The sequence below is a fragment of the Pristiophorus japonicus genome, chromosome 10 (genome assembly GCF_044704955.1).
Source record: "Pristiophorus japonicus isolate sPriJap1 chromosome 10, sPriJap1.hap1, whole genome shotgun sequence".
NCBI lineage: Eukaryota > Metazoa > Chordata > Chondrichthyes > Pristiophoridae > Pristiophorus > Pristiophorus japonicus.
Genome location: NC_091986.1, coordinates 103757325 through 103771151, shown reverse-complemented (window position 1 = coordinate 103771151; position 13827 = coordinate 103757325).

Genomic DNA, 13827 nt, shown 5'->3' with positions numbered 1-13827 from the left:
CCTCTGGGAGAAGAAAATTTTTGTCAACTCGGTTTTAAATTGGCTCCTCCGTATTTTGAGGCTGTGCCCCCTAGTTCTAGTCTCCCCCACCAATGGAAACAACCTCTCTGCCTCTATCTTGTCTATCCCTTTCATGATTTTAAATGTTTCTATAAGATCACCCCTCATCCTTCTGAACTCCAATGAGTAAAGACCCAGTCTACTCAATCTATCATCATAAGGTAACCCCCTCATTTCTCGAATCAGCCTAGTGAATCGTCTCTGTACCCCTTCCAAAGCTAGTATATTCTTCTTTAAGTAAGGTGACCAAAACTGCATGCAGTACTCCAGGTGAGGCCTTACCAATACCTTATACAGTTGCAGCAACACCTCCCTACTTTTGTACTCCATCCCTTTCGCAATGAAGGCCAACATTCCATTTGCCTTCCTGATTACCTGCTGCACCTGCAAACTAACCTTTTGGGATTCATGCACAAGGACCCCCAGGTCCCTTTGCACCACAGCATGTTGTAATTTCTCCCCATTCAAATAATATTCCCTTTTACTGTTTTTTTTCCCCAAGGTGGATGATCTCACACTTTCCGACATTGTATTCCATCTGCCAAACCTTAGCCCATTCGCTTAACCTATCCAAATCTCCTTGCAGTCTCTCTGAGTCCTCTACACAACCCGCTTTCCCACTAATCTTAGTGTCATCTGCAAATTTTGTTGCACTACACTCTGTCCCCTCTTCTAGGTCATCTATGTATATTGTAAACAGTTGTTATCCCAGCACTGATCCCTGTGGCACACCACTAACCACTGATTTCCAACCGGAAAAGGACCCATTTATCCCGACTCTCTGCTTTCTGTTCGCCAGCCAATTCTCTATCCATGCTAATACATTTCTTCTGACTCCTCGTACCTTTATCTTCTGCAGTAACCTTTTGTGTGGCACCTTATCGAATGTCTTTTGGAAATCTAAATACACCACATCCACCGGTACACCTCTATCCACCATGCTCGTTATATCCTCAAAGAATTCCAGTAAATTAGCTAAACATGATTTCCCTTTCGTGAATCCATGCTGCGTCTGCTTGATTGAACTATTCCTATCCAGATATCCCGCTATTTCTTCCTTAATGATAGTTTCAAGCATTTTCCCCACTACAGATGTTAAACTAACCGGCCTATAGTTACCTGCCTTTTGCCTGCCCCCTTTTTTAAACAGAGGCGTTACATTAGCTGCTCTCCAATCCGCTGGTACCTCCCCAGAGTCCAGAGAATTTTGGTAGATTATAACGAATGCATCTGCTATAACTTCAGCCATCTCTTTTAATACCCTGGGATGTATGTCATCAGGACCAGGGGACTTGTCTACCTTGAGTCCCATTAGCCTGTCCAGCACTACCTCCCTAGTGATAGTGATTGTCTCAAGGTCCTCCCTTCCCACATTCCTGTGGCCTGCAAATTTTGGCATTGTTTTTGTGTCTTCCACTGTGAAGACGGAATCAAAATAATTGTTTAAGGTCTCAGCCATTTCCACATTTCCCATTATTAAATCTCCCTTCTCATCTTCTAAGGGACCAACATTTACTTGAGTCACTCTCTTCCGTTTTATATATCGGTAAAAGCTTTTACTATCTGTTTTTATGTTTTGCGCCAGTTTACTTTCGTAATCTATCTTTCCTTTCTTTATTGCTTTCTTCGTCATTCTTTGCTGTCGTTTAAAATTTTCCCAATCTTCTAGTTTCCCACTAACCTTGGCCACCTTATACGCATTGGTTTTTAATTTGATAATCTCCTTTATTTCCTTGGTTATCCATGGCTGGTTATGACTTCTCTTGCTGCCCTTCTTTTTCACTGGAATATATTTTTTTTGCGCACTATGAAAGAGCTCCTTAAAAGTCCTCCACTGTTCCTCAATTGTGCCACCGTTTAGTCCTTGTTTCCAGTCTACTTTAGCCATTACTACTATAGTAATGATGAAAGCGATAGCTAGATCCCACGTGTGGTGGCCCAGTATCAACTCTGATTTAGAGTCCTGTGTACGGCAATGCAGCAAGTGTGCTCAGTTGAGCAACGCGCCCAGAGAGGCACCACTAAGTTTTTGGTCCTGGCCCTCCAAACCATAGTCGAGGATCTATGTCGTCTATGCGGGTCCGTTTCTCGGTAAAATGCTCCTGGTGGTGGTGGATGCTTTTTCAAAATGCATTGAATGTGAAATAATGTCGGGAAGCACCGCCACCGCCACCATTGAAAGCCTGAGGGCCATGTTTGCCACCTACGGCCTATCTGACATACTGGTCAGTGACAATGGGCCATGTTTCACCAGTGCCGAATTTAAAGAATTCATGACCTGCAATGGTATCAAACATGTCACCTCAAACCCGTTTAAACCAGCCTCCAATGGGCAGGCAGAGCGGGCAGCACAAACAATCAAACAGAGCCTTAAACGAATCACAGAAGGTTCACTCCAAACCCGCCTGTCCCGAGTACTGCTCAGCTACCGCATGAGACCCCACTCGCTCACAGGAGTGCTGCTGGCTGAGCTACTCATGAAAAGGACACTTAAAACCAGACTCTCGCTGGTTCACCTCAACCTGCATGATCAGGTAGAGAGCAGGCGACAGCAACAAAATGTAAACGATGGTCGCGCCGCTGTGTCACGGGAAATTGATCTGAATGACCCTGTATATGTGCTAAACTATGGACATGGTCCCAAGTGAATTGCGGGCACGGTGATAGCTAAAGAAGGGAGTAGGGTGTTTGTAGTCAAACTCGACAATGGACAAATTTGCAGAAAGCACCTGGACCAAACAAGGCTGCGGATCACAGACTGCTCTGAACAACCCACAGCAGACACCACCTTTTTCGAGCCCACAACACACACACAAAGGATCAATGACACCACCCCGTACCAGGAAATCAAACCCATCATGCCCAACAGCCCAGCAAGGCCAGGCTCACCCAGCAGCCCTGCAGGGCCAACAACACGCCAACCCAGCGAGGGCACAGCCAACACATCAGAACAGACATTTGTACCGAGGCGGTCCACCAGGGAAAGAAAGACTTCTGACCGCCTCACCTTGTAAATAGTTTTCACTTTGACTTTGGCGGGGAGTGATGTTGTGCATCTGGAAAGCATGCACTCCCATGTTCCACCACCAGGGAGCGCATCCCTGAAGTCCCAAGGGATCCCAGCATCCGTTGGGAGCACTGAATATAAGCCGGCGCCTAAGGCCTGTTCCTCACTCTGGAGTGTCTTAATAAAGACTGAGGTCACTGTTACTTTAACCTCCCTGTGTGCAGGCTCATCTGTGTTAGGAACACAATGCTATCATTGACAGATATATCCAAAGAGGTATTTCAATGTTAGAAACGTTTTGGCTGAGGGCGTGTGTATGCAGGAATTGGTACATTGTCAGCTCTGCTGACTTAGTTTATTTGACGCAAATTGAGGTTTGGAGCTCTGTTGAGGATGCCACCAAGCTAGAAAACTGGATGAATTCACTTTCAATCATAGATTCCAGATCTTTGTGATAGGAGCGGGCAAGATTTGCTGCCGCTTGCTTGATCTCATGATAGAGGATTGGCTTACTAACAGAAAGCAGAGAGATGGGATAAATGGGTCATTTTCAGATTGGCAAACTGTTACTAGTGGGGTGCCACAGATATCAGTGCTGGGGCCTCAACTATTTATAATTTATATTAATGACTTGGATGAAGGGACCAAGTGTAATATAGCCACATTTGCTGATGATACAAAGATAGGTGGGGAAGCAAGTGTGAGGAGGACACAAAAAATCTACAAAGGGATATAGATAGGCTAAGTGAGTGGGCAAAAAATTGGCAGATGGAGTATAATGTGAGAAAATGTGAGGTTATCCACTTTGTTAGGAAAATTTAAAAAAACACATTATTATTTAAATGGGGAGAGATTACAAAATGCAGTGGTACAGAAGGATCTGCGGGGTCCTTGTACATGAAACACAAAAAGTTAGCATGCAGGTACAGCAAGTAATTAAGAAGACAAAAGGAATGTTGGCCTTTATTGCAAGAGGGATGGAGTATAAAAGTAGGAAAGTCCTGCTGCAACTGTAAAACCATACCTGGAGTACTGCATATAGTTTTGTTCTCCTTATTTAAGGAAAGATATAGTTTCATTGGAGGCGATTCAGAGAAGGTTCACAAGATTGATTCCTGAGATGAAGGGGTTGTCATATGAAGAAAGGTTGAGCAGGTTGGGCCGATACTCATTGGAGTTTAGAAGACTTAGAGGTTTTAAAGACACAAATGCTGATGTAAAGATGTCAGATGGACCTGAGATGACAGAGTGATCTATCAATGGTGAGAGAGGTTATTCCAATCAGGTGACACTGGATAGAGAGTTTACACCAAATACTTGCAAACTGCATAAAGCTCAATCTGTCTTCCAAATGCAGTAAGCAACAGCTTCTGAGCTTGGAAAGTGAACAGATGTGAGATGGGAGCTTTTACAGCACATTTGCAGCTGTCACATAATGAGATTCCATGGTCATTCAACGTGATCCCCGATAAGCGTGGAGCCCACGGACGACGTCGTAAAATGGTAAAAAGGTGAGCTCAATATACTGTTTAATGGGCTATTAACAAGATCATAATGATCTGAATTGCATCCCCCGCTGCTGCGTGTCAGATCTGTTCATCAGTGACAGACCCGACATCTGGAAACGACAGGACCCGACTCGCTGACAAAAATTGTTTTTTACCACCCGACCCACCACCGAACCCCCGAAAAATTCCCACGAAAGTGTTGGGGTCTGTCATGTATAAATGACTAATTGGTGCAGAAGGTAATTTTGGTTTGAGCTATAATGGGGGTGAATGTCTGCAAGACGCAATCCTGACATAAGCGCTGGGCCTTCCACTCACCGGTGCACTCCAGCGCTGAAGCTGCTGAGGTTTGTGGGGTAGTTGAAGGTATCTCATTATCATGGCAAAGGCAGGCAGAAGTCTCACTTCAGGTGTATCCCTAGTGCCTGTCTTCCCATGGCAGGGTGGGAATAGGTTACCATGCCCTTCCCCCAAACTTGATCACCTGAGCCACCTTGGCACATCACAGAGGGGAAATAAAAAATAGTTAAAAGGAACGAAGGATTGAACAATGTGTGAGTGTTAAGAGAGGTGATTATAAGTGTGTTTGAAGGTTTTTAAAGACAGAGGGAGAAATGGAAAGATGGAAGGGTTGTGTAAGCGGTTTTGATCCTAGCCCAATTGCTAGACGGACGGTTTGAATCGCCCCTCCCTTACGAAAATTCTATGCCCAGGGATTATTATTCAGAGTGTAAATGGAATAAGTCACGGACAGGAATGCTTCGGTGAAAAATCATATTTATATTTATTTAGTCTAACATACACTGGCTAAAACATGCACTATTAAACAAAATCACTGTCTCGGTGGAGAATAAGATCCAGATTACAAACAACATACAGTACAACACTGAGGACCGGTACATGCAGTAATTCCCTTGTTGCTATGGTGGATTTTAACTCCACCCCTACCAATGAATTACCTCGTTGCAGCACCTTCGCCTGGCTAAACCAAACAAAGCTTCCTCCCCAGAATAGCCCCGAAAACTTCACTTCTGAGTAAACTCTGAACCCTTATGCCTTACCAGCTTGGGACACTCGCGACCATGCTCACCACCACACACAGTCAGTCTCAATCGCTCAGCTGAGCTGTGGGAAGTCACTGCCTGGAGACCGTATCCTATGAGGGGGATGCGGTTCTCTGTCTCAGTGGCTTCTTCTGCAGAACTGCAGCTTCCTCCTCTGGTACTTCTTCTTGTTACGTCGAGAGCGAGAGGGAGAAGGGGTAGCAAAATGGTAGGAAAGAATCTATCTTTATAGGAGTCTTGCTACCCCTATCTTTGCCGCCAATCTTAAAAACCCTTTTGTTTCTAAGCACTCTGGTGCATAGTCAGTGATGGGCCATCAGACCCATGTGTATTGGACTAATGGCCCTGAATCTGGGACATATCTTGGTCTTTGTGTTGGGAAAAAACAAACAAAAAAAACTGGCTCCTCCTTGGCTGGCCAGGCTAGTGGGTTCATTGTTCTGCTTCTCTTCTGAGATGGAGATGAGAAGTGCTTTTGCCCCCTTCCTTTAGCCAGGACTAGTGGAGAACCTGCACATTCTGGATGACTGACAGTTCTTTTGTCACAGCCAACTGCCATGCGGTCTCTCTGCACAGGGTGATCCCATCACAGGGAAAAACACCCTCAGAAAAATCCCATAAAGTCCACAAAATATTCTCAACTGAGTGCATTCTTTAAACAGAGACTTTGCGATCTCTTCAGTTGAAAGAAGGAATTCCAGAAAGTGGGGCTGAGGTGACTGAAGGATCTGCGAGACGAATGCGGGATTCTCCGCTCACTTTAGGGAAGAATTCAATCAGTTACTATAATAGTTCCAGCATTCTCAAACAATAAGCAAAATTCTCTTCATCAACTTCTTACTTATTCCAGACTCCCAGGTTGTCTTCATATGGCTCCAAAATGCATTAAATAATAAGTAAAATAGTTTATGTTCATGATTTGATACTTTTGTATTTTTTATTGATGTCAAGGGCACAGCCAAGTATATACAAACTTTTCTATATGGACAAGATATTGGGTGCATTTACCCCAGAGAACTCCTGCCCCATAAAGGAAATTCTTTCACTTACCTGGAGAGCCACTTTGTCCTTCCCACCAATTGTTGACCTGCTTCAACCTGGCAGGAAAGCCACGGCGACATCCCCGCTCAGATCCCAATTTAACTGTCAACGGGGTTTGATTGACATCATAGGACATAGGCGCACCAATGTCATTGTTCTCATGCAGGCCAATATCCTAGGCATTTGAAACATTGACAACGCTCGACCAGCTCCGATAGATGAGCCACATCGTCCGTAAGCCTGATACGAGACTCCCAAAGCAAGCGCTCTACTCAGAGCTCCGACATGGCAAACGAGCCCCAGGTGGGCAGAGGAAACGCTTCAAGGACACCTCAAGGCCTCCTTGAAGAAGTTCAACATCCCCACCTGGGAATCCCTGGCGCAAGATCGCTCAAAGTGAAGAGAATAATCCGTGAAGGTGTCGAACGCTTCGAGTCTCTTCGTCGGGAGCAAGCGAAGATCAAACACATATGGCGGAAGGAGCGCATGACAACCCAAGCACTTCACAAATCCAACACTTCAATCAACATACTTTTAACCACAATCTGTCCAAACTGCAACAGAGACTGTAGCTCCCGCATTGGACTTAACAGACATCTGAGAACTCATTTTTAATGTGGAAGCAAGTCATCCTCACCTCCAAGGGACTGCCTATGATGATGCTGATTAGATTTATACATTAGGTTCCCACTGAGTCTAATTCAGCACCTCATCTGCTGCTAACACATTAAAATCAGAAGGAACAGAAAGGGAAATGGAGCCACTCCATTTTAACTGCTCAACTGCTCTGTTCCCCTTAGTGCTGACAGTTAAAATCCCACACCTCTTGTTAATTCTGAAGATCCTATACTGAAGCTAGCCTCAAGAGGAACACCTGACGCATGTGGTTATGTCCTTGGGTGCCAATATATCAGACCCCTCACAATGCACAGAAATATCACTAGCTGTATTCCTTAATAGGCAGGCAAGGTTTTGGCTTTTCATCTGAAAGACAATTGCTCTGAAAATGCAGCAGTCACGCATACTGCAATAAATTAAACTGCAGAGCTATGTGCTTAAATCCTGGCATAGGGCTTGAACCCACAACCTTCTGACTCACTTGTGAGAGAGCTATGAACTGAGCCACCCTGACACTAAAAGTAAATTCAAAGTAAAGTGAGGCACACTGACTTTGATTCTCAATGTCACCTAACTCTATTCTATAGAAATGCATTAATGTCAAATGATTAGTTGATACTGATAATGAACAGTCCTTGACTGCTTTTAGAATGCTCACACAAGCAGAAAATCAGGGTTTGCTCCTCCCCTGCTCCCACACTTCCCCTCCCGCCCCACTTTGAGAACTGAGCCTGTTTATACTGCAGACTGTAGCAGGGCAGCTCTTCTAACTGAGAAGGTTTTGTTTATGTCATCATCATAGGCAGTCCCTCAAAATCGAGGAAGACTTGCTTCCACTCTAAAAGTGAGTTCTTAGGTGACTGAACAGTCCAGTATGGAAATTACAATCACTGTCACAGGTGGGTGGGGAGTCTGGTTTGCCGCACGCTCCTTCTGCTGCCTGCGCTTGTTTTCTGCATGCTCTCAGCGATGAGACTTGAGGTGCTCAGCGCCCTCCCAGATGCTCTTCCTCCACTTAGGTCTTTGGCCAGGGTCTCCCAGGTGTCGGTGGGGATGTTTCATTTTATCAAGGGGGCTTTGAGGGTGTCCTTGAAACATTTCCTCTGCCCACCTGGGGCTCACTTGCCGTGTAGGAGTTCCGAGTAGAGTGCTTGCTTTAGGAGTCTTGTGTCAGGCATGCAAACAATGTGGCCGCCCAACGGAGCTGGTCGAGTGTGGCCAGTGTTTCGATGCTGGGGATGTTGGCCTGATCGAGGACGCTAACGTTGGTACGTCTATCCCTCCCAGGGGATTTTCAGGATCTTGCGGAGACAACGCTGGTGGTAGTTCTCCAGTGATTTGAGGTGTCTACTGTATATGCTCCATGTCTCTGAGCCATACAGGAGGGCGGGTATCCCGACAACCCTGTAGACCGGAAACATGTCTGACAATTGCTGTGTCGATCAATCAGCAGGACAGGGCCATTGGAGGGAGCAGCGTGTGGTGGCCCAGCCCGGAAATCAGCGCGGTCCCGGCTTGCAAGTCCATCAGCAGGCCGGGGCCATTGGAGGGAGCAGTGTGTGGTGGCATGCCACTGCAGGGAGCAGCATGTGCTGCTGCAGGAAGGCGACAGCTGTGAAGTCAGGTCGCTGACTGCAGTGCGGGCAGGCACAGCAGGAGGGGCGAAGGAGCAAGAGTTTGTAGAGGGAAGTGACCAGGGCCCAGGAGAGGCGTGAGTTTGGGGCCCAGAAGAGGCGAGGGCCCAGGGGCAGCGTGGGCCAGCCCACACTGCGATATGTGTGCGAACTAGGTCTGAGCAGCAGAGCTGGTGTCCAGTCATCTTGGATAATCCTTGCCACTGGACCAAAACCTAGCTCTGTCAAGCCCGTGTGGTGACTGGTGTGCAACGGCCACCACACGTTAAAAAAATCCACGGACATGCATTTTCCTCCGTTCAAGTTTTAGTTTGAGACCTGAAACACCTGTAAACTTTTTGGCGTGGAAGCAAGTCATCCTCGATTCGAGGGACTGCCTATGATGATGATGATGACTATCTATTTGGATACAATGTTTTCCCCGGGTTTCTGAGGCACTTCCCCCTGATATAGTGGATAAGTAGAATAACTTCTTGAGAAAATCACCTCGACATTTAAGCTGTTATGAAAAAGAAAAGAAAGACTTGCATTTATATAGTGCCTTTCACAACCACCGGATGTCTCAAAGCGCTTTACAGCCTGTAAAGCCCTGACCCTGCAGTACAGATTTACACGAGGCACATCTTGAGGCTCCAGCAGCATGTTCAAGTTCTGCATAAAGTTCCCAAAGTAATTGAGTAGCCCGAGAAAGGCGCGCAGTTCCGAGACATTCCGGGGCCTGGGTGCCTGACGAATTGCTTCGGTTTTGGATTCTGTTGGGCGGATTCCATCAGCGGCAATCCTTCTGCCCAAAAATTCAACCTCGGCGCAAGAAACAGACTTTCTTAACTCTAAAGCCTACCCGATCCAATCGCTTTCGTACTTCCTCCAAATTGCAGAGATACGAGTTGGTGTCCCTGCCCGTAATGAGTATGTCGTCTTGAAACACAACTGTCCCCGGGATGGACTTGAGCAGACTCTCCATGTTGCGCTGGAATATGGCAGCTGCCAAGCTGATGTCGAATGGGCATCGATTGTACATGAAAAGGCCTCGATGTGTGTTGATGGTGGTGCGTAGCTTAGACTCTTCGGTCAGTTCTTGCGTCATATACGCAGATGTGAGATCTAGTTTCGAGAAAAGTTTTCCTCCAGCCAATGTGGCAAATAAGTCCTCCGCTCTGGGCAGCGGGTATTGGTCCTGGAGGGAGATTCTGTTTATGGTAGATTTGTAATCCCCACAGATTCGTACGGATCCATCAGGCTTCATGACGGGGACGATGGGACTTGCCCAGTCGCTAAATTCCACGGGTGAGATAATGCCTTCCCGCAGAAGTCGGTCCAGTTCATGTTCAATCTTTTCCCTCATCACATAAGGCACAGCTCTAGCCTTGTGATGGACCGGTCTAGCATCCTGTGTGATGTAGGTTTTAACTTTAGCCCCTTTGAAGGTGCCCACACCTGGCTGAAAGAGATGTTCAAATCGACTTAGAACTGTTGAGCAAGAGGTCTGTTCCTCTGACGACATGGTGTGAACATCATCCTATTTCCAATTTAGTTTTGCCAGCCAGCTTCTCCCCAACAGTGCTGGGAGATCTCCGGGGATAATCCACAGGGGAAGTCGGTGCACCATCCCTTTGTGTGTGACTGAGAGCATGGCGTTGCCAAGGACTGGGATGATTTCTTTGGTATAGGTCCTTAGTTTGGTGTCGACCCTTGTGAGTTTTGGTCTGTTGCTTTTGTGCGGCCACAGCTGTTCAAATTGTTGGACGCTCATGAGAGATTGACTCGCTCCCGTGTCCAATTCCATGTTGACGGGTATCCCGTTGAGTAGGACACTCATCATTATTGGAGGCATCTTGTTGTAAGAACAGTGGACATTGATCGTGTTGACCCGCTTTACCTCGGTGTCCCGGGCACTGTCCCCACCGTCTTCTGGTCCGCTTTCCGACCCTTCCAATTTGTATAACAGCCGAGCTGCTGCTTTTCTGCACATGCGGGCTAGATGCCCTGCATAGTTGCAGTTTCTGCAAACGGCATGCTGAAATCGACATCCCCTTGATGAGTGCCTTCCCCCACATCTCCAGCACAGACCGCTTCCATTGTTTCTGAAGGATGAGCTGGGTCTGGCTGATCTCTCTTGAGCTTCTCTCAGTTTGTAGTTGATTGTTCGCATTGTGGGTTGATGAGGTGTGAACGGCCGTTCATGTGGCCCTTGGTGGCTTCTGGCACCACTGCCTGCTGTTGAAGGCCTGCTCTCCTGCCTTTGTCTGTGTGTGGGGGTAGCGGCTTGTTTCATGCTGTGAACCCCTTGTTCCGATGTTTCGTTAGTTGTCACACCCGCAGTATAGATCAACCTCGTTTCTTCTTCTCCTGCCAAGAATGTCTGTGCGACCAGTGCTGCTATCTCTCAGGTCAAGTTCTTGGTCTCTATGAGCTTTTGGAATATGCCTGCGTGGCCTATTCCTTCAATAAAAAAGTCTCTCAGTACTTCTCTCCTTAGTTCATTGGAGAACTCACATAAACTAGCCAGCCTCCGAAGTTCTGCCACAAAGTTGGGTATGCTCTGGCCCACACAGCATCTGTGGTTGTAGAACCTGTGTCTGGCCATGTATAGGCTGCTCACTGGCTTCAGGTGGTCTCTCACCAGTGTGCTCAACTCTTCAAATGCTTGCTGGTTTCTCCGGTATCAGCAGGTCCTTCATTAAGACGTATGTTTTCGAGCCACAGCTGGTCAAGAGATGGGCTCTTCTCTTGTCTGCCTTATCGTCGCCCAACCAGTCTTTGGTTACAAAGTTTTGCTGGAGCCTTTCTATAAAGTCCTCCCAATTATCTACAGCATTGTATTTCTCAACTGAGCCATTGGTAGCCATTCTGTGGATTCTGTGATCATGTAACTTGTCGCCACTGTAAAGTCCTGACCCTGCAGTACAGACTTACACGAGGCACATCTTGCAGTCAAGGTCACTCAGGACTTGCACCTTTATTTCACAGCTCTGGAATGCCTCACTTGCCTGAGTCCTGCCTTTATATACCTGTGTGGGACAGGTGTGCAGTGTCTCCTGCAAGTGCACCCCTGGTGGTAAGGTATGCTTGTGGTTACAGGTTATATCTAGTTACAGTTATGTATAGCATGGTAAGATACAGTTATATACAGTGGTGTGAGATACATGACATCACCCTCCCCCAAGGTCTTATTGTCTTTATAGATTCAGTCTCTCAGGTGGCCTATGCTCTCGCGTGGAGCACCTTAGTTGTGGTTCAGTTGTTTGCCTTGGTGCCTGTTTTTCTTTCGGTGTGATTGCTGGTATCTCGCCTGGGCTTTCTGTTGAGACTGCCCTTTCCTCAGGTTGTTCCCTCTGTCTGTCCACCAGGTGTGGTGTGAGTTCCACATTGTAGTCTGCCTCTGGTTCAGCAGTGTTGTTGGTGAATCTAATTTTTACTTGGTCTACATGCCTCCGGCAGATTTGGCCATTGTCCATTTGTACAACCAATAGCCTGTTTTCTTCCTTGCCCGTTACTGTCCCTGCAAGCCATTTGGGACCCCTGCCATAGTTTAGCACAAACACTTTGTCCCCTATCTCATTCCACCTCCCCCTTGAATTTCGGTCATGGTACTCAGTTAGCTTCCGGCGCTTTGCCTCAACAATTTCATGCATGTCTGGGAGGATTAACGAGAGCCTAGTCTTTAAGGTCCATTTCATCAATAGTTGCGTGGGGGGAACCCTAGTCAACGAATGCGGACGAGCTCTGTATGCCAGCAGCAGTCGTGACAGGCGGCTCTGCAGCGTGGGACCTTGGATTTTAAGCATGCCTTGTTTAATGATTTGCACTGCTCGCTCCACCTGGCCATTGGAGGCCGGCTTGAATGGTGCCGTCTTAACGTGATTTATGCCGTGGTCAACCATAAAATCTTGGAATTCTGCGCTGGTGAAGCACGGACCATTATCACTGACCGATATGTCAGGAATGCCGTGCGTTGCAAACATAGTTCTAAGGCTCTCCACAGTGGTGGAGGTGGTGCTCGAGTTTAAAATGGTACATTCGATCCATTTTGAAAATGCATCGATGACTACGAGGAACATTTTGCCCATGAATGGGCCCGCATAGTCTACGTGCACCCGCGACCAAGGCTTTGTGGGCCAGGGCCTCGGTGAGGCCTCCCTGGGGGCATTGCTGAGTTGGGCACAAATGGTGCACTGTCGGACGCAGAGATCCAAGTCCGCGTCAATGCCAGGCCACCAGATGTGGGATCTGGCTATGGCCTTCATGAGAACGATCCCCGGGTGCTCGTGGTGGAGCTCCCAGACAAACGCCTCTCTGCCTTGCAAGGGCATGACTACTCGGCTGCCCCACATCAGGCAGTCTGCATGTAGTGATAGTTCATGCATGCGCCTATGGAAAGGTTTGACCTCCTCGGGGCAGGCATCGCGGGCCTCTGCCCAGTCACCAGTTAAAACACACCTTTTGACTAAGGATAACGTGGGGTCGTTGGACGTCCAGGCTCTGATTTGGCGAGCCTCCTGGACGAACCTGTGGACTCAAAGGCATTGATTGCCATGACCATCTCACAGTCCTGTTCGTCAGACCCTTCCGTGGTCGCCAGGGGTAGCCTGCTAAGTGCGTTGGCACAGTTGTCTGTACCTGGTCTGTGCCTTATTGTGTAGTCGTAAGACGCCAGCATGAGTGCCCACCGTTGAATGCGCGCCGAGGCGTTGGCGTTTATTGCCTTGCTCTCGGATAGCAGGGACGTGAGGGGTTTGTGGTCGGTTTCTAACGTGAACTTGGCCCCGAAAAGGTATTGGTGCATCTTTTTGACACCGTACACGCACCCGAGCGCCTCCTTCTCCACCATACCGTACCTGCGCTCTGCCCGCGAAAGTGACCTCGAGGCATAGCAATAGGGTATTATTTACCCC